Source organism: Chiloscyllium punctatum, chromosome 11, assembly GCF_047496795.1.
Source record: "Chiloscyllium punctatum isolate Juve2018m chromosome 11, sChiPun1.3, whole genome shotgun sequence".
Classification (NCBI taxonomy): domain Eukaryota; kingdom Metazoa; phylum Chordata; class Chondrichthyes; order Orectolobiformes; family Hemiscylliidae; genus Chiloscyllium; species Chiloscyllium punctatum.
In genome coordinates, this window is record NC_092749.1 from 91,047,282 (window position 1) to 91,068,452 (window position 21,171).

Below are 21,171 nucleotides of genomic sequence, written 5' to 3' on the forward strand. Positions count from 1 at the left end.
AACGCAGCGTTTACAGTCAGCAGGCAGGATTGGCGTTGACTGCACGTCCATTTAAAAACCTGAAGCTGCGCAGGGCCAGAAATGCACTCAAGGCCAGTTTAACATTTTTAAACCAGTGTGAGCTCCTGTCACTCCTCCAGAGTGACATTTGCCAGGCGTGTGCCTGTACCTTCCAGGCGAAATGTACCAACACCGGGACAATGCACCCTGCACATACCACAATGAAAGAGTGCAGCTCAGTGACTGCTATTCCTCTATCGCTTTCCCTTCTTTGACGGAAGCTCGAGGTGACGAGCCTGGGAAACTGCAGAGCGGCGCGAGACGGGATCTGGGCCACGTTCCATTCCCGGAGTTGGGGGTGGGTGGAGAAGGAACTACACCTCCCGGTACGCTCAGCGAACACCTTGTCCTGTCCCGTCCAGCTATTGGTCGGGGTGGGATTGGAGCGGCCAATGGCAGCCGGGGGGCGGGGGTGAGCATCGGCCGGCTGCCAGCGCTGGGGAGAGAAGTGCCACGACTCCAAGGCGGTCGGGCTCAGTCCGTGTTTGTGTGTGGATCGGCGGGCAGGGGTGAGAAAAAAAGGGGAGGGGGCTGAAGGACAAGGGTAGGGAGGCATCTCTCACACGATCTGCACCGCACCACAGTTAGATTCAACAGCCCGGGAGACAGAGACCCCACCACCCACCCCTCCACAGGCTTGTCTCACGGTTGAGGTAAGGACACTCCATTGATTATAATAAACCCTCTGGCACTTGGCTGATGGTGGGGGCATTGGATCTGTTACCCCCTCCTCTATCTCCACCTCCTCCTGTTCCCCACCCCGCAAACACATTGCCCTCTTACTGACTGTCTCTCTGATAACGAGCTTGCGTTTTGATCCTGTATGGACACATTGCATACGTGTTCAACTGGGGAAGGTGGGAACAAGAATGGGAAGGGAGGTGGGGGTATGTGAAAAATGTGTTCTGACTGGGGTTTTGTTTTACTTGGAGTAAATACAATGGTGCACTGCACTGGCTCGTTTCGACACACGTCCTGTCAAATGTGCAGATCCACATTTTTATAAAGCAACTTCTACTGAACGTTTGATTATTTAAAAGTCAAGTTTCATTTTGGGATGCACAACTTAGTATCGTTTTCAAAGTCACGAAACAGTTCTACTGAGTTTGAAGTACACGCAGTGTTACAAAGGTTAAGAGTTTAAAACTGGACGAAATATCAAAAAGATATCTGATGAGGTGAAATAAGGTCGTAGACCCTGAAACATTCTTCACAGACGCTGACCAGGTCTTCCGAAAAAAAATTACATTTTCTGTTTTTAGTTCAGATTTTCTGCATTAACAACGATATACTTTGATTTTAAAAAGTTTGCTTGCTTGATGAAATACTTTTAAGCAGAGGACATTTTTGTACCTTGATCCAACAGCTGTGCAAACAGTCATGTGTCAAACGTGATTTTGTTGGATTTTCATTTTGGTTTGTGAGGCTACACTCTTGAAATTTATCTTGAGATGGATGGAATTTGACTTTGCTTTCGAGTTAGAAATTAAGGCAGTAAATCTGAAAGAGAATCGAGGCAACTTCCTGAAAGAAAAGCGATTTTTTTCTAAGTGTTCCACAAAAAAAAATAGCTGTCAATGGGAAAGATTGCGGTGCTGTTTAACGTCGTGAAAATGGTTCTGTGTCTGGGAAAGTTTAAATTCAGGAGATATTAAGGGGAATTGGAAGTGGGGCTGAAGTTTGAGTCAGACACAGAGAATCTGTCAGACATTCCACAAATTAACCGCGTACAGAACTGAAATCGTTCCCTTTTTTTTGTTCCCCTCCGTTCAGTCTGGAAGATTGATTGTAATCTCAGGGATCCCCTCCCCGGTCTAGATTCTGAGAGATAATCTCCCTGCAGTGAGACAGACTGTGTGCAAAGAAACGGTCGAGCTTATTTTCAGCAGCTAACGGTTTTTTTTTGAGTGGGCAGACTGAGGAATGTGTGTACACGTTGGCTCTCTGAAATGCTGAAGATCCGGCAATGAAATCTGACCAGTCAGAAACTGCCTCATCTTAATACGGTGTCACTGGGATCCGGCACACACACACACAGCGAGATCCGCGCGGCCCTAAAGCCGGATGCAATCAACCAGGTCCAGTAACTAATATGATTTGAGGAGGAGAAGCAGGCTTTTAGTTCATCATATCTGTACAGTAGTTCTTATGGTGATTGCACGTTTATTTTATTCCCGCAGTTCCTTCAACACAAATGCAGACCAAGGGGCGTTATCCTTTTTAGAATTAATTAGATGTTCTTTGCCGTTTGTGAAAATAATGAATTGCGGGATTGATATTTGTTATGAAACGGCTGAATCGCCAATTAATTATAATTGGATTTAACTGTGTAAAGTATTAGGATCCAGTGTATTTCTTCTATTTATAGTACTGAGTTTCTTCTCAAATACCTCCCCCCCCCCAATTTTCATCTTAGATGGGAGCGAAGTCCTGTTTCAACTTCTTGCAACATCCAACCCATGCCCATTGCCCTCTCCACTCCGGTTCCCATCCTGCCATATTGTTCACATTCCCATCCTCTCCCCGGTTCCATACAACATCCCATTTCTTCCCTCACATTGTTTTAAGACCCCAGCCCAGCTGGCCTTACCTCATCATGTTTCTGCCCCTGTCATCTTGTTCCTCCCTCCACTTCTTCTCCATCTCTCTTCCACCTCATCCCGTCACTCTCCCCTCATCCCGCTCTCCCGAACCTGTTTCCTCCCCATCCCATTTCTTTGTCCCAACAAGCTTGTTCCTCCCCGTTCTCTTTCCTCTTTCTCCTCATTGTCCCGATTATGCCCCCATTGTCCTGTTTCTGCCCTGTTGCCTTGTTCCCCTTCCCATTTTTCAACTGTTTCAGTTTATCTTGCAGCCCATCCCACCTTGATTTGTTTCTGCCCCTGCTTCTCCCTTGACTCATCCTGATTTTTCTCTGCTGCTCTGCCCACTTGTCATTTCCCCGTCCCACCTTGAACTGTTTCTCTGCCACCACAATCTTGATCTGCCTCCCATATTATCGCGCTCTGTCCCAAAGAATAGTTACTCACCCCAACATCTCATTACTCCCTCTTCATTTTGTTACTCCTCCATCCTGTAACTTACTCCCTCCTCATCCTGTTGCTTGAACCCTTCCTGTTACTCTCCTCTCCCATCCCATTTGTGCTCCCTCGCCTCACCCCATTTCTTCCTCCAATCCATTTCTCTCCCATTCTCTCATCTCGTTATCTGCTAAAATTAAGAGTTTAGCAATGTGATTATTTAGTATTATGGATGTTCTTCGGGAAAATAGCCCCAGCCAATTCAGCCTTTCCCTATACCTCAAACCCTCCAATTTTGTAATTTCTTTCTGAATCTTTTCAAGTTTAAAAACATCCTTCCTATAGCAGGGAGAACAGAATTGCATGCGGTATTCCAAAAGTGGCCCAACCAATGTCCTGTTCAGCCGCAACATGACATCCCAACACCGGTACTCAATGTGCTGACCAATAAAGGAAAACATACCTAATGCATTCTTCACTATCTATCTACCTGCGACTCCAACTTCAAGGAACTAGGAACCTGCACCTCAAGGTCTGTTTGCTTTGCAACACTCCCCAGGACTATACCATTAAGTGTATAAGTCCTGCCCTGATTTGCTCTATCTAAATAGAACACCTCCCATTTAGAGCTATTGGTGGGAAGTTGACACAAAGTCTTATAGGTCAATTCCCAGTGGTAGGATACAGTAAGGGGGAGGCAGAAATTTAGAATAATTATCAAGCTGGATAAGAAAGTAATTAAGAATATAAATAATGGAATGTACCATGAGAAACCTTTCGCTGTCCTCTCATTTTCAACAGCTCACAAAGATATTTATGTAAATACCTCCTCAACTTTTACTAAGATTAATCTGCAACTGTCTGCACTTTGTCCTCTCCCCTCTTTTTCTCTGTCTCTGTCTCTGTTTTTTTCTGTATCTCTGTCTCTGTCTCTGTCTCTGTCTCTGTCTCTCTCTCTCTCTCTCTCTCTTTCTCTCTCCCTGTTTATGGAAGAACACCTGGCTGGCAGCGTCACAGGAATCTGAGACCTTATCTGTCCTGTTGAAAGGTAGCTTTACTGGTTATAAGGACAACTCCACCTAATTTGTGAACCTTCAGGCAAGGAACCAGCTGTTTTCCATTGATGAGGTACAATGAGGTAACTGGTTATTGTACAGAAGCTTTCGTGAGTAACTTTAGAAAGGTCGCTGTTTTACAAAGACTCCATTAAGAACTCAAACTAAAGACATCAGACATTGCAGGTAACTTGCTGACATTTTTCTAGAATGTCAAAATTCCTCGGTGATAATTGTGCAGTTTCCATGGAGTTTTCATGAATTCCTGCTCTGGGTACAAAACTGCCTAGAAGTAAGTCTTGAAAAATTGAACAGTTCACATTCTTTGAATATTTTTTAAATGTGGATGCGGTGCATTTACTGTTGCTGTCAAGTTGTTTGTGATAGCCCACCTTCATCTGCATTGATATAACTGAAAAACCTCATGGGGACAGGAGTTTCATATCAAGGCAATCTCTACTGTCCCCATGAAATCCCCAGGAAACCTTCCGTCATTACTTTGTATGAAACTGGAGTTTCATACCAAGTAATGATGGAAGGTTTCCTGTCATAAAAGGCATTAGTGAACCAATTGGGGGTTTTTATGGCAATTTGACAGCTACACATTTGTTTTTTTTTTAATTTCTAACTCGAGCTGGAAGTTTCTAGCTGGAGATGTATGGATGTTTGCTTTAATGATAATGACAGTCAGTGATAGTCATCATGGCCATCGTCACTGGGGTTAATTTTCAATTCCTGAATTAATAATTGAATTTAAATTCCAACAGCTACCATACTTTGATTTGAATTGGATGACTGGTCAAATCAGGTTGCTACAGCATCATCATCATCTCCCCCACATGCTTGCATTAATTGCTGCTTGTGTCAGATTAATTCATTGTAAGTGCATTTGGCCCCTAAGTATTACGATTATTTAACTAACAGATGCCTCTTATAGAAGCCATCTGCAAAAAACTCCATACTTAGTACTTCATCCAAAGTGGTTTTTGTACTTAAAATGGAGAAACCCCAACTTCTTTAATCAAATGAGTAAAATATGAGAATTTACACATGTTCTAATCTGAAGAAAGTAATCTTCCGACATAAAAAGGTCTCTCTTTTCCCACCCCTCACTTCTTCACACAGTGTTAGAACCATTCCAGCTCAACTTTTCCACTTCCTGAGCCAAATACCACCTACCCGCAGATCTTTAAAAATGATTTTTTATATGTTCGGCGATTCTACAAAAATATGAACAGCAGGAGATCTGTCAGTCATCGAGTTTGTTTTATATTCTCTGACTATTACATGTGTAATGGGTGGCTCAAGCCCCATTTACTAACTAGCCTTTACTCTATATCACTTGATAGTTTTACCAAAAAAAACTTCTGATCTCAGTCTTTAAATTTTCAATTAACACCCAGCAACTACAGTGGTTTAAGAAGAGGCGGGGAGGTGGAGTGAGGGGATCTGGAGAAAGTAATTCCAGATTTCCACTGCATGTTAAGACATAAAGGCAAAATTTACCAGCAACCATTTCTGGGTAGCAAACTGGCATCCTGAGTTATGAAAGATAGGCCTGTGATCCATCCCAAATTGGTCTTCAGAACTTGGGTTTCCCCAGTGCAACTCATTAATCAAGACCAGCCTAATTTCAAAGTTAAAAATCACATAACACCAGGTTATAGTCCAACAGGTTTAATTGGAAGCACACTAGCTTCCAATTAAACCTGTTGGACTATAACCTGGTGTTGTGTGATTTTTAACTTTGTACACCCCAGTCCAACACCGGCATCTCCAAATCAAGCCTAATTTCAGACTGGGTTAAGACTTGCAAATTCTGGTTCCACAATTAAGCAAACACACATGATGATTACCATGTCAAGTTACTGCAAGGGAATCTATGGATGGCTAATAAGTGCTGGCCCAACCAGCGATGCCCACATCCCGTGAATAACTTTTAAAATAAAGCTGTTTTCAGGGCTATTGTAGATCCTCAAATCCTATTTGAACCATACCCAGAGTAAACTGCTGGACTAAATTGTGTTCCAGAAAGCATCATTTTCATAGAGAGACTGCAAAAGTTGTGATTGTTCTCCTTTGGAGAAGAGAAGGATGAGAAGAAATTTGTTAGAAGTATTCAAAATTTATGGGCAGCATTACAAATTAGATGGGGGGGGGAAAGCTGTTCCCATTGCTACAAGGATCACGAAGCAGAGGGCACGGATCTAAGGTAAATAGCAAAAGGCCAAATGTGACGCCAGGGAAAACTGTCACTTTGCAAGCATTCAGGATCTGTGATGCACTGCCTGCGAATGTGGAGGAGGCATGATCAAGTGAGACTTTCAGAAGGTAATTGGATTATTATCTGAAAAGGAAAGGTATTTTCATGGCTATGAGAAACAGGCAGGGGAGTGCCGCGAGGTGAATTGTTCTTTCCGAAGGCCAGCACAAATATTTCCTTAATGCCGTAATGGATTGAGGGCTTCACTAGCTATGCCAGCAGGGAAAGTCATGGTGAGCTGCCTCCTTGAGCTGCTACAGTCTTTGGTGTGAAGCTAGGCTCAATGCTATTTAGACAGGAGCTTCAGGACTTTGACTCAGTAACAGTGAATGAGCGGTGAAGTACTTCTGAGTCAGGATGGTGTCTGGCTTGGGGGAAACTTGCAACTGGCGGTGATTTCATGTGTTTGCTGCCTTTGTCATCATAGGCAGAGGAAGTAGAGGTATAGGAAAGTGCTGTTGATAGAGTCTGGTTGAGTTGCTGCTTATAAGTTGTACATGCTGCTGCCAATATGCATCAGTGGTGAAGGGAGTGAATGTTGAAGATGATGAGCAGTGAATTGGACTGCTTTGTCTTTGTGATTGTCAAACTTCTATTATTGGAGCTGCAATCACCCAGGCAAGTGGAGAATAGATTAGATTAGGTTCCCTACAGTGTGGAAACAGGTCATTTGGCCCAACAAGTCCACATTGACCCACCGAAGAGTAACCCACCCAGACCAATTTCCCACTGACTCATTCACCTAACATCGTGGGCAATTTAGCAGGGCCAATTCACCTGAACTGCACATCTTTGGATTGTGGGAGGAAACCGGAGCACCCAGAGGAAATGCAGGGAGAATGTACAAACTTCACAAAGGCTGGAATCGAACCTGGGTCCTTGGCGCTGTGAGGCAGCAGTGCTAACTACTGAGCCACTGTGCCACCCATAAATATTCTATCACACTCCTAACTTGTGCCTTTTGGTTAATGGGTATGTGTTGGGGACTCAAAGGTGAGTTGATTGTAGAACTCTCAGCCTCTTACTTGCTCCTGTAGCCCCTGCATTTATATTGCTAGTTCAGTTCAGTTTCTGATGAGTAATAAGCCTCCATATGTTGGTGGGGGATTCACCAATGGCAGTGACACTGAACATTAGGAGGTGATGCTTTGGATTCTCACATTTTTTTTGTGATGGTCTTTACTTGACATTTGCATGATGCAAATGTTATTTGCCACTTATCAGCTGAAACCTAGAAGTCTTCCAAGTTTTGCTGCACATGGACAGACGCTGATTCAGTATATGAGAGGCTGGAAATGGTGCTGAACGTTGTGTAATCATCAGCAAACATCCCTACTCTGATCTTATGGTGGAGAGAGGATCATTGATGAAGCAACTGAAGATAAGGTGTCCTGGGACTGAGATAATTGACTATTAACTCTCTCAACCATCTCCCTCTATGCTACGAATAACTGTAGCTAATGGAGAGTTTCCCTTGATTTACAATCACTCCAATTTTGCCAGGTGTATTTGACGTCATTATTGATTAATTTCTGCCTAGATGTCGAGTACAGTTCCTCTCACCTTGTGTCTTGCTTCTAAGTTAGGATCAAGACTAAATTGAGGCCAGGAGCTGTGTGGCCCTTGCAGAGCCCAACCGAACGTCCGTGATCTGGTTATTTGTTAGCAAGCGTCACCTGATAGTACTGTCGATGACGTCTTTTGTCACTTTGCTGATTGTTGAGAGTAGACTGATAGGATGGTTGTTAGCTGGGTTAGATTTTTCCTGTTTTTTGTGGACAGTGCAATTTATCATCTTGCTGTTTCGATGTTTATGTAACGATAAATGAGAGGCTAGCGGAGGGCCTGGTAAGCTCTGGAGCTCAAGTTTTCATATTATTGCCAGAATGTCGTCAGGGGCCATAGCCTTTGCAGTATTCAGTGCCTTGAGCCATTTTTCGATGTCAAGCGGAATGAAGACGGAGACTGTGTGATTTTGGGCACCTCAAGAGATGTCTGAAATGGATCTGTGTGATTGCTTAGCCCTATCTGTTGCATGCTGTTTACGCTGTTTGGCATGCAAACAAACCTTTCTACGCTTACTAGTTGACACGTCATTCTAAGGTGCTGCACGTGGCATGCCCTCCTACAGTCTTTAATGAAGCCAGCTTGATGGTAACACGTCATCTACTGTGACCGTTGCTCTCGATGTGGTCTCCTCTACACTGGGAGACAGGATGCTAACTTGTAGAATGTTTCAGAGAACACCTCTATGACAAATGCACTAAACAACCTCACCGCCCTGTGGCTGAACACTTCAATTCCCCCTTCCACTCTACCAAGGACATGCAGGTGCTGTCCTGGTCCACTGCCAGATTCTAGCCACCCAATGCCTGGAGGAAGAACACCTCATCTGCCTTGGGACCCTCCAACCACACAGGATCAATGTTGATTTCACCAGTTTCCATATCTCCCCTCCCCCACCTTATCCCAGATTAGATTAGATTCGCTACAGTGTGAAAGCAGGACCTTCGGCACAACAAGTCCACACCGACCCTCCAAAGAGTAACCCACCCATTTTCCTCTGACTGATGTACCTAACACCATGGGCAATTTAGCATGGCCAATTCACCTGACCTGCACATCTTTGGACTGTAGGAAGAATCCGGAGCACCCAGAGGAAACCCACGCAGATACAAGGAGAATGTGCAAACTCCACGCAGACAGTCGCCTGAGGCTGGAATCAAACCGAGGTCCCTGGCGCTGTGAGGCAGCAGTGCTAACCACTGAGCCACCGTGCTGCCCATGACCCAATCCTCCAACTTGGTACTGCCCTCTTGAACCGCACTACCAGTCCATCCTCTTTCTCACCTATCTGCTCCACCATCACCCCTCACCTTCATCTACCAATTGCATTCCTAGCTACCTTCCCTCCCCAGTCCTACCTCCCTCCCATGTATCTTTCAGTCCTCCTTGGAGCTCCACCACATTCCTGATGAAGAGCTTATGCTCAAGATGTCGACTCTCCTGCTGTTCGAATGTTGCCTGACCAGCTGTGCTCGTCCAGTGCCACACTTTTTGACTCTGATCTCCAGCATGTGCAGTCCTCACTTTCTCCTAATAGCTGTATCCAATTTAGAAAACAGGTCTGGAAGCAGGCCCTTCAAAAAAAAGGAGTCCCATCAAATTTAGCAGTGGCCTGGAATGTGCATAGATTAGACAAAGGCTGTGCTTTGCTAAAATCATTACTTCTGGAAGTTTTACGATTTCTTGCCTGTCTTTAAGTAAACCCAGTTAAGATTGTAAGGTTGTGACATTGACTTGAGCTTTGGCCTTTTTTTATTGTTGTGTTGTAACAAACTCTTTTATAATTGTTGTGATTATAAACAGATTATCTGTGTTTATGATAAGAGTTGGTTTCAGCATTCTTATTAACCAAGGCATTGAAGAGCTTTCAACCCATGTTGTACTTTATTCAAGACTGTTTGGCAGAATAGGTTTTGATTGTTTTATTCTGCTTCTTTTAGCTTTGGACAGATGTAGCAAGTATATTTCAGCATTTCATATTCTTATAGGTGCAATGTAACAATTTTTATTTATATAAAGTTAAAAATCACACAACACCAGGTTATAGTCCAACAGGTTTATTTGGAAGCATTAGCTTTCGGAGGGCTGGTTGTGGTATATAAGATCATAGGACACAGAATTTATAGCAAAATTTATTTATATAGCATCTTTAAAATGGTAAATGTAGAAAAACCTGTTTAACAGAAAAACAATCACATTCCTCTCCACTGCCCCACCCACTTTCAACAGCATAAATCTCATCACACTTGTACCTCCTTTCCATTTCAAAGAAGAGTACTATTGGACTAGAAAAGTTAACTGTTTCTCTCACTGCTGATGCTAGCCAACCTGCAGAATTTTTCCAACGCTACTGTTTTAATAAGTTTGTTATGCATAATCAATGAGCTGTGCATGCAACTTTTTTATTGATTGTTCTATTATGGAAAAATAAGGAAAGCTCCCTGCAACTGAAGTTAACAGAATAAATTAATTGGTTATGAAAATTTCCATGACTTGATAAAGTATTATTGACCTGGGATTTCTTCCCATTTTTGTCAGGTTCTGCTTTCCTGTCAGCTTTGTGGGATAGTCCAGATCATAGCCAATTCCAGGAAAGTTGTCAATGTTGACTTTCAGTCAGTTTCCTTGAATATGACTATCATGTGATGAGCCTCCTTCACAGGAGCTATTGATTTTTCTGCTCCCTCATGTGACCAAGACTTGCGAATTTAACATCCAAGTTAAGCAGATTACAAGAGTAACTTTAGTGCAAGGAAACCCTGGTGCATTTCCATTGTGCATGTTTGTTAACATTGTGGCTACTGAGTAACTGAGTTGTGTCCTCTCTCCTCTACTGAAGGCACCGATCTCTGTTTGAGTGGGCACACTTCTTTGGGTACGAGTCACCCTCAAAGTGATTGTTCTTCATGTATGAGTTTAAGAAATAAGACCCAGCAATTTGACTAGGAGAAAGTGAGGACTGCAGATGCTGGAGATCAGAGTCAAAAAATGTGGTGCTGGAAAAGCACAGCAGGTCAGGCAGCATTCGAGGAGTGGGAGAGTTGACATTTCAAGCATACGTTTATGCTCAAAACATTGACTCGCTTGCTGCTTGGATGCTGTCTGCCTGGCTGTGTTTTTCCAGCACTACACGTTTTGACACAGATATTTGACTATTTGCGTGGGCAAGCAGCGTTTCTGCTGTACCAATTCCTCCCTGAAACTGAAGTCTCCAGATTAACATTTACCAGGAAGGGAATACAATGTAGACTGGGAAGTATAGCAGTCATTAAGAGAAGAAAAGTAAATGTTAACCATAGTTCCATGTTTGCATTTTCGTACCTGAACCAAGCTGTCATGTGTTCAAGACTCAATTGAGAGATTTTAGTACAAAATCTGGACTGACACCCCAGTGTTGTACTGAGAGAGCGCTGCACTTTGGAATCCTTAGTTTTAAGACCGAAATGAAGGGATTCTTTTTTTGTCCCCTGAGTATATTCTATGGGATTCACTTCCTTTAGAGAGCAATGGAGGCTGGGTCATTGCGTTTATCCAGCGCTGAGTTAGACAGAATTTTGACTGATAAGGGAATCATGAGTTATGTGGGGCAGATGGACAAGTGAGGTTCAGGCCATAATTGGATTGATGATGATCCTGACAAATGGCTGAGCTGATTTGACAGACTGAGTGGCCTACTCTTGCTTTTCGTTCTTGTTCATATCTTTTGAATATTGTGTTAAACCGAGGCTGTGCCCCCTCAAGTGGACGATAAAAATTATTTGTGGTAATTTGGAGAAGAAGAGCCAGGTTCTATCCAGTGTTATGGCCACGCTATTTCTCTTGAACAACACTGATAAATTGTTTATCACACTGATGCTGTGAGAGCTTGGTGCGTGCAAATTGGCTGCTGCATTTCCTACATTGTAAAAGTGACCATCACTTCTAAAGACAATTTGCTTTATTCCTTGTGAAGCACTTTGGATTGTCCTGTGGTTATGAAAGGTGCTCTGTAAAGTAAGTCTTCATGACAGAATACTTTTACTTAACATTGCTATTACTAGTCAACGCCATGCTACTTTTACAGTACGAATATTAACATGATAGCCAATGAATGTGAATTGACCCGTGGTTAAATGATCTGGCCTGCTAATATTGATTGCTTAATAATTTGGGAATGTACTGATTCTACTGCTTCAAAGGATAGTTTTCTCTTTCCAACAACTCTGTGAGAAGGACCTCATTTGGTTCAATCTTTCGGGGGAGATGATGGCATACTGGTAATGTCACTGGATTTTGATTCCAGAGGCCCTCAGGCTGATGTTCCTTCCAAAAAGAATTGAATCGCACAGTGGCAGCTGGTAAATTTTGATTTCAGTGAATAAATCTTTTGTACACAAAAAGCAGGACAAGTCCAACCCAGCCAAGTACAACCCAATCAGTCTACTCTCCATCAGTAAAGTGATGGAATGGGGCATCAACAATGCTATCAAGCAGCACCTACTCAGTGACAACCTGCTCAGTGATGCCCAGTTTGAGTTTTGCCAGGGTCACTCAGCTTCTGATCGCATTGCAGGTTTGGTTCAAACATGGACAAAATTGCTGAATTCCAGAGGTGAGGTAAGAAAGACAGCCCTTGACATCAAGGCTGTATTTGACTGAGTGTGACATCAAGGAGCCCTGGCAAAATTGGAATCAATGAGTATCAGGGGGCAAATACTTAGCTAGTGAGAGTCATACCTGACACAAAGGAAGATAGTTGTGGTTGTGGAGGGACAGTCATCACATCTCTGCAGGAGTCCCTCAGGGTAGTGTCGTAGGCCCAACAATATTTAGTTGCTTCATCAATGATCTTCCTTCTGTCATAACGTCAGAAGTGCAGATGTTCACTGATGATTTGCACAGTGTTCAGTGCCGTTCGTGCTCAAATGCAACAAGATCTGGGCAATATCCAGACTTGGGCCAACAAATGGCAAGTAACATTCGCACCACACAAATGCCAGACAGTGATCATCACCAATAAGAAACACTCTAACCACTGTCTCTTGACATTCAACAGTATTACCATCACTGAATCCCTCAACATCCTTGAGGTTGCCATTGACCAGAAACTCGACTGGACTCACTACATAAACACAGTGGCTACAAGAACAGGTCAGAGACTAGGGATACTGCAGTGAGTAACTCACCTCCTGACACCCCAACGTCTATCCACCATCTACAAGGCATAAGTCAGGAGTGTGATGGAATACTCCCCACTTGCCTGGATGGGGGCAGCTCCAACAACACTCAAGAAGCTTAACACCGTCCAGGACAAAGCAACCCGCCTGATTGGCGCCACATCTACAAACATTCAAAACCTCCATCACCAGTGCTCATTAGCAGCAGTGTGTACTATCTACAAGATGCACCGACGCACTGCAGAATTCACTAACGATCCTTAGACAGCACCTTACAAACTCACAACCACTTCCACCTAGAAGGACAATGGCAGCAGGTACTTGGGAACACCACCACCTGCAAGTTCCCGTCCAAGCCACTCACCACCCTGACTTGGAAATGTACCATCGATGATTCAGAGTCGTTGAGCGTTGGGTCATAATCCTGGAATTCCCTCCCTAATGGCATTATGGGTTAACCCACAGCAAGTGGACTGCAGCGATTCATGAAGGCAGCTCATCACCACCTTCCCAAGGGCAAATACGGATGGGTTATCAAAACTGGCTAGCCAGCGACACCCAAGTCCCACAAAAGAATAAGAAAAATATAAAGCTAGTCTTAATCATGATGATTATTGTAAAAACCATTTGGCTCACTATGATATTTTCAGGATGGAAATTTGCCACTTTAACCTCTGTTCTCGAGATGTGACTCCCAAAAAAAAAGTTAACTCTTAAATGGCCTCTACAATAGTCTAGCAAACCACTCAGTTTAAGGGCATTGAAGGCCTTGTCAGCAGTACCCATATGCCATCAAGAAGAAAAAGTGATTCTATACATTTCAGGGTTTTCCTGGTGAGTTAGTTCGTGACAGTGATGTGGGGAAGAGTGCAGACTGATAGGGTGTTAGATTTGAGACAGGGAGTGATCCCAGTTAGCCAACTGTAGCTGAATGGAATTGTTTATACAGAATGTAAAAATGCAACTTCTCATTAGAATCTAATTGTATTAAATACGTTTCTTGCATAATTGGCAATGTAAGAATGACGTTAAATTACCTTTGGCTTTACAGACACTAAGCCAGCAAGGAGCTGTCCTTACAATGTCGTGTGACCAACTGGGAGAGGCAAGCTCATATTGAGGCCAAGGCCGGAATTTCTGTCCTTTTATTTTTTTGTAGAGGGGAGGCGCAGTCAGGTTAGTGACGGGTGCAACACTTGGGAATCTTAGAGCAAAGAATGACAAGGGCAATCTAATAGTGTGTTTAAAAAGATGAAGGATTTTGATAGGGAAAATAAAGGCAGAACTGTTCTCACTGGCAGGAGAATTAGCCATAAGAGGGAACAGATTTAAGTTAATTAGTAAAATAACCAGAGCAGAGGTGAAGAGAATTTCTTAACACAGTGAGTTGTTCTGGTCTGGAGTGTGCTGCCTAAATGGAAGGTGGAAGCAGAATCAATAGTAACTTTGTAATGGGAATTCGATAAATACTTCAATACTCTATGCATCCCATCCCAACCAAAATTCCTTTTCCCTATTATTGCTGGTCATGCTTTCAGCTGCTGAGATGATACATCCTGTAATTCTCTCCCAGACCTGTTCACCTTGCCACTCACACTCTCTTCCTTTTAAGGCAGTATAAAACCTACCCTATTGACTAAGCATCAGGACCCTTATGCTAATACCATTTCTATTGACTGTGTTAGTTTTGTCTGAGAACACTTTAATGATGTGAGTTGGGACTTTGTAGTACTTTTTAAGGCACTGGATAAATGCAGGATGTGTTTATTGAAGTAGGAGTCAGCATTAACCATGTCAAAATGTGGCACTGTCAATCACTCATAGAAAGTGAAGGGATAGAATTGTTAGTCAGAAGTGCCTCACTGACTTGGCATGAGGTGCTGTTCTGAGGGGAATGTGTGTGTGTGTGCAAGGGGGACTGATTGGAAGATATAATTAGTGATTTAATCAGATTAATGGAGCTGTCTGGCCTGTGTCCGGTGAGTCATTAGTGATAGATTTCGTAGTACGTCTAGGGCATGCTTTGCTAGGAATCTTTCATTCCTAATGGGCAAAAGAAAATTTCATAAATATTTAAAGAAACAGTGAGAACATACCTATTCCTTGGTCAGGTGAGCCTGGCCTTTCTAAAGTAACAAACAAACTAAGTGTTGGGGCAACACAAGATCATCCATGATCTCTGGTCAGAAACTGGCTCAGAGAATGTCCTGCTCTGCTGACCTGGTTTCAATAGACAATAGACAATAGATGCAGGAGTAGGCCATTCTGCCCTTCGAGCCTGCACCGCCATTCAATATGATCATGGCTGATCATTCCTAATTAGTATCCTGTTCCAGCCTTATCTCCATACCCCTTGACTCCACTATCTTTAAGAGCTCTATCCAATTCTTTCTTAAAAGAATCCAGAGACTGGGCCTCCACTGCCCTCTGGGGCAGAGCATTCCACACAGCCACCACTCTCTGTGTGAAGTAGTTTCTCCTCATCTCTGTCCTAAATGGTCTACCCCGTATTTTTAAGTTGTGTCCTCTGGTTCGGCACTCCCCCATCAACGGAAATATGTTCCCTCCTGCCAGAGTGTCCAATCCTTTCATAAGCCTATACGTTTCAATCAGATCCCCTCTCAGTCTTCTAAACTCAAGGGTATACAAGCCCAGTCGCTTCAGTCTTTCCGTGTAAGGCAATCCTGCCATTCCAGGAATTGACCTCGTGAACCTACGCTGCACTCCCTCAATAGCCAGAATGTCTTTCCTCAAATTTGGAGACCAGAACTGTACACAGTACTCCAGGTGTGGTCTCACCAGGGCCCTGTACAGCTGCAGAAGCACCTCTTTGCTTCTATACTCAATCCCTCTTGTTACGAAGGCCAGCATGCTATTAGCCTTCTTCACGACCTGCTGTACCTGCATGCTTGCCTTCATTGACTGGTGTACAAGAACACCCAGATCTCTCTGAACAGCCCCTTTACCTAATTTGATACCATTGAGGTAGTAATCTGCCTTCCTGTTCTTACCACCAAAGTGGATAACCAGACATTTATCCACATTAAACTGCATCTGCCATGCATCTGCCCACTCACCTAACTTGTCCAGGTCACCCTGTAATCCACGGCGACACATTGTTTTTCTTATGCTATGTACAGCCCTGATCTCTTCAGCGGACAATGGAGATCCGTCTTTGGCGTTGCCTGAAGAAGCTGGAAATTCATTGCGCTCTCCTGCATCCATCAGAGATAGTTGGGGAAGCTTTTTGAAAAAAAATGGACACTCAATGAAGTCAAATCTGTTTCATCAATAACCCAGCTAAAGGAGCAGTATATCTAAATTGGTGTTGGCAAGTTTGCTACCAAATCCAGTTGACTCAATAAAAGACTAAACTATCCAGAGCCACATATTGCAGTGATCTGATATAGTATCCCTTTTTTGGGATATACATTTGGATCCGTTTGTTTGTGTAGGCAAATGCAATAGAATGTGGATAAATGTGAGGTTATCCACTTCGGTGGTTAAACCAGGAAGGTAGATTATTAAGAAAAAGGTGAGGTGCAGCAAAACCTGGGTGTCATAGTGGAACAGTCGCTGAAGGTTGGTATGTAGATGCAGCAGGCAGTAAGCAAAGCTAATGGCATGCTGGCCTCCATAGCGAGAGGATTTGGGGTAGGGATAGCAATGTCTTGCAGCAGTTACACAGGACCTTGGTGAGGCCACACCTTGAGTATTATGTGCAGTTTTGGTCTCCTAGCCTGAGGAAGGATATCCTTGCTTTTGGGGGGAGTCCAGCGAAGGTTCACCAGATTGATTGCTGGGATGGCAGAACTGACATCTGAGAAAACACTGGATCGATTGTACTGACTGGCATTTAGAAGAATGGGGGGGGGGGGGGGGGATCTCAAAGAAACACACAAAATCCTGATGGGACTGGACAGGCTAGATACAGGAAGAATGTTCCCGATGTTGGGAAGGCCAGAACTAGGGTTCACAGCCTTTGAATAAGCCATTCAGGACTGTGATGAGGAAGAATATCTTCACTTGGAGAGTTGCGAATCTGTGCAATTCTCTCTCACAGGAAGCTATTGGGGCCAGCTCATTAGATAGATTCAAGAGGACATGGCCCTTGCAGCTAAAGGGATCAAGGGGTATGGGGAGAGGTTCAGGAATAGGATAATGAGATTGCATGATCTGCCATGATCATATTGAATGGTGATGCAGACCTGAAGGGCTGAATAGCCTTCTCCACCTGTTTTCCACATTTCTATCCATTATAGAATGATAGGACACAAATGCTGGCCGTGAATCTGGTGTGAAGCACATTTATGTATCCTCCCCACTGTTCCCAGGCAAACAGAAAGCTGCCCTTCAGTCTTAAACATTTGCATTGTCACTTGTCTGTCCAACTCACCTTGCACTTGTAAAAAAGTAACTTGTATTTATGACACGAGGGATGAGAGTCTTCTTTCAAGCAGAGATATTGGGGAAGTTGAGACTTTTCTTCTTAGCAGAGAAGGTTAAGGGAAGATTAAACAGGGGAGTTCAAAATTAAATGGAGTTTTCTCAGAGCTGATGGTTTTTCTTCAAAAAAATCGGTCAGTAACCAGAATGGAGAGCTTCAGGGTAAGGAACTGAGAGGATATGAGGAAAGAAGGAACTGAGAGGATATGAGGAACGTTTATACTTACCCGAAGTTGCTGTGATCCGGAACGCACAGCAGTTAGTTGGTGGGAGCAAAGTCAGAAGCAGTTTTGGAAGGGAATTGTATAAGTACTTGAAAGAAACCATTTACAAGGTCAAGGGGAAAGATTGGGAATAATTAGCTCTTTCAAACGGTTGTTGTGTGCTGTAAAATCTGTGGTTTTATGTAGCAGCTTGTTACAGTCGCACCCTATTATGATGAATTGTAGACATTTCATACAGTATAACTGACACAATTAGGTGATCCATCTTCAAGTGTAAAGCAGCTACTGCTGAAGTTGTAAACTTACTAAACGCTAGGTTAGCATATTATTTTTGCAAACTGTAACATTCAGGAGAATGTATCTATTTCTAAATCTAGAGCACTCAACGGAACCTATTAGTCTTGCCATAGCATTCAGTGGAATACGAGGCTGTAGCTGGATTAGTGACTAGATCAGCCAGGGAGAGGGAGAAAAGCACTTAACCAATGTACATAAACTCTGGAGGCAGTGCGAGAGCTAAGATGGTAAATTAATGATGCCCTGAAATTCAAACATTGCTTTGGTGCTGTTCAGTTGAAGTATTGAGTAACTCATATTGACACACCGTGACCTAGCTATCACAACCATTGCCCTTGCACTAGTTTGTACCTTCTCAGTGATGCAAACTTTTTAAAGTGGTGTTTGTTGTTATTGGTTATTTCATTTTCCCACATTCAAACTGGCGAGGGGAAAGGCCAAAATCAGCTGTTTGTCAGGGAGTTGTACACGTTAAAGTACAGAACTGTTGACCTTAGTTCTCAGGAGGCTCAGTGTAGAAATCCTTCACAGAAGGTGGCACGATGGCTCAGTGGTTAGCACTGCTGCCTGACATCGCCAGGGACCTGGGTTCGATTCCAGCCTCAGGCGACCATCTGTGTGGAGTTTGCACATGCTTCCTGTGTCTGCGTGGGTTTCCTTCCACAGTCCAAAGATATGCAGGTTAGGTGAATTGGCCATTCTAAATTGCCCATAGTGTTCAGGGATGTGTAGGTTAGGTGCATTAGTCAGGGGTAAATATCGGGTACGGGAACAGGTCTGGGTGGGTTACTCTTCGGAGGGTCAGAGTGGACTTGTTGGGCCAAAGGGCCTGTTTCCACACTGTAGGGATTCTAAAAAATTCTAGTCCCTGACCTCTGAATGTGGGCTCAATTTGTCCGCTTGCTTTGTTCCCTTTCGTAAGAGTTGACCCGTTTATAAATAGTGTTGACTCTTTTTCTGTCTGCAGCGGATTTTTTGCAGTTTCAAATCAGAAGTTTTGGAAGGGGCTTTCTGGTATTTCTTTATTGAAAGCACCAAGGGCTTAAAATTCTGAACACTCGGACTCAAGTCTGGCAGGCTTGGCTCAGCACAACCCTGGCCAAAATAAATATTTACTTTACTGCAGTGAGGGTAGAAAGAATTGGCAAATGTAATCAACATGTGAATGTTTTCTTTCTTTATTTAATATTTGGAGAGTATGGTCTGTGAGTTTCTAGAACTTATTAGCGTGCAGCACTGAAAATTAAACTTTTTCATTTTATTAACCAGTATTGCTTTGCGTCAACAAAACACTCCCTCAAAGCCTCTGATTGTTGCAGAACTGTTTCAATTTACAAAATTGCCTTACCTCAACCCATTGCAGCAATCTTTGTCATGTCCCTTTGCTACAATTATGGAACTTGTTGCCAAGTCACAGTATTATTGGAACCTGAATCTGGAGGGTAGTCCTTATGTGACTCTAGAACTCAATAGAATGAGAAATCCAGGAGGAGAGGTGTCCAGCCTTGCTAATGAGTTTGTTTTAGCAGATGTACTTGATTTCACTGTGTATTGTGCAAAGTAGCATTCGCTCAATACTCGAATATATTTGCTTATCTGGAGTCCTAAGAAGGGGAATGGATCAGAATTTTGCAATCCATTCTTCAAGAATCATTTTGTTAACAACAAAGAACTTGCATTGATGTGGCAGCTTTAACTACATCAGGACATGCCAAGATGCCTCGTAGCCAATGAAGTACTTTTGAAGTGTAGCTGCTATGAAGCAGTAAGCACAGCAGCTGGTTTGCACATAGCCAGCTCCCACTAACAGTGGGAGATGAATGAAGAGATAATGTCTTTTAGCTGTTGGTTGAAGGGAGACCAATTGGAACATCTGAGTTGGCATGATGTCCAGCTCAACCTTCTGCAGGCACGGGCAGCTTCAATAAAAGGAGAGGGGTCACACTGGTTGCAACGTGACTGTGGGAGGTTTGCTAAAGTATTATGGTTTCAGGCTAATCCCTCAAAGCATTAAACTCCAAGATGAGGAGAGAATAAGTGGCTCCCCTTCTTCATTCACTTGCCCTTTTGATTGGTTGGAACTAGGTTAAATTAAAAAGGATCTCTCCCCTGATGGATTCCCTTTTGCCTGACAAAATGAGTTTATGTTTTAAAAGGAACAAATTTAATATTTTTCCTTCTCGAATTCAGAAATATTAATATACACCTCTGAAGCAGGTCGGAGGTGAACCTGGGTGTCCTAGTCCAGAGGGAGGGACACTATGACTGTGGCATGAGAGGCCCTCAAGGAGCAAATTTAACCAGGCTTTCTTGAGTAAGCGGAAGAGTAAGCTTATGGGTTACTAAATGTGAAAAGAGTTAATAATGCAACACACATACAGACCTAATAGGAATAAGAAGAGTCCAAAGAAAGATATAAGTTAAATGATTTACAGATCAATCTCTCTGGGTGGTTTTTGTAGTGTAAATTGTAGAACATTAATAGTTCAACAGTTGATTTGGAATTCTCGACTTTTGCTGGTTATTTGAAATCCTTTTGTGCTTTTTCTTTTTGACGGTGATTAACTTGCAGCACTCAGAGCAAGAGGACTTTTCTTGTCCAGTTTCCTTACAATTAGATTGCTGGCTAGACAGCTTCCATAATGAGACAGTCTTCTAATGTCAGTGAAGGGTGACTTGTGGGTGATGCTTCAACTGTGACATTCACAGCTCACCAGAGCTCAAACCCAGGCTCGTATATACAAACCTCAGGTCACTTTCACACCTTCTGCCAGGGGCAAATATACATCAGGTTTTTAAGTTGAAAATCACACAACACCAGGTGATAGTCCAACAGGTTTATTTGGAAGCACTAGCTTTCAGAGTGCTGCTCCTTCACCAGGTGAAGGAGCAGCACTCTGAAAGCTAGTGCTTCCCAATAAACCTGTTGGATTATAACCTGGTGTTGTGTGATTTTCAACTTTGTACGCCCCACTCCGATACGAGCTCCTCCACCTCAGGTTTTTACGTTTATGTTTGTCTATTGCTGGAAGGGCAAAACACGAAGAATGTCTCCACGCGAATGATTTTGCTGAGTCAGAAAAG

General features: G+C 43.2%; 1 protein-coding gene across 2 annotated transcripts in view; it reads left to right on the forward strand.

Annotated features, from left to right (window-relative positions):
* The first annotated feature begins 556 nt into the window (after nt 1-556).
* Nucleotides 557-21,171, forward strand: part of LOC140483188 (ribosome-binding protein 1-like) — a 133,752-nt gene continuing 113,137 nt past the window's right edge. For both annotated transcript variants that reach the window (XM_072581239.1, XM_072581241.1), the window contains exon 1: nt 557-713. The gene's annotated coding sequence lies outside the window, so the exon portion shown is untranslated. The remainder of the gene's footprint in view (nt 714-21,171) is intronic.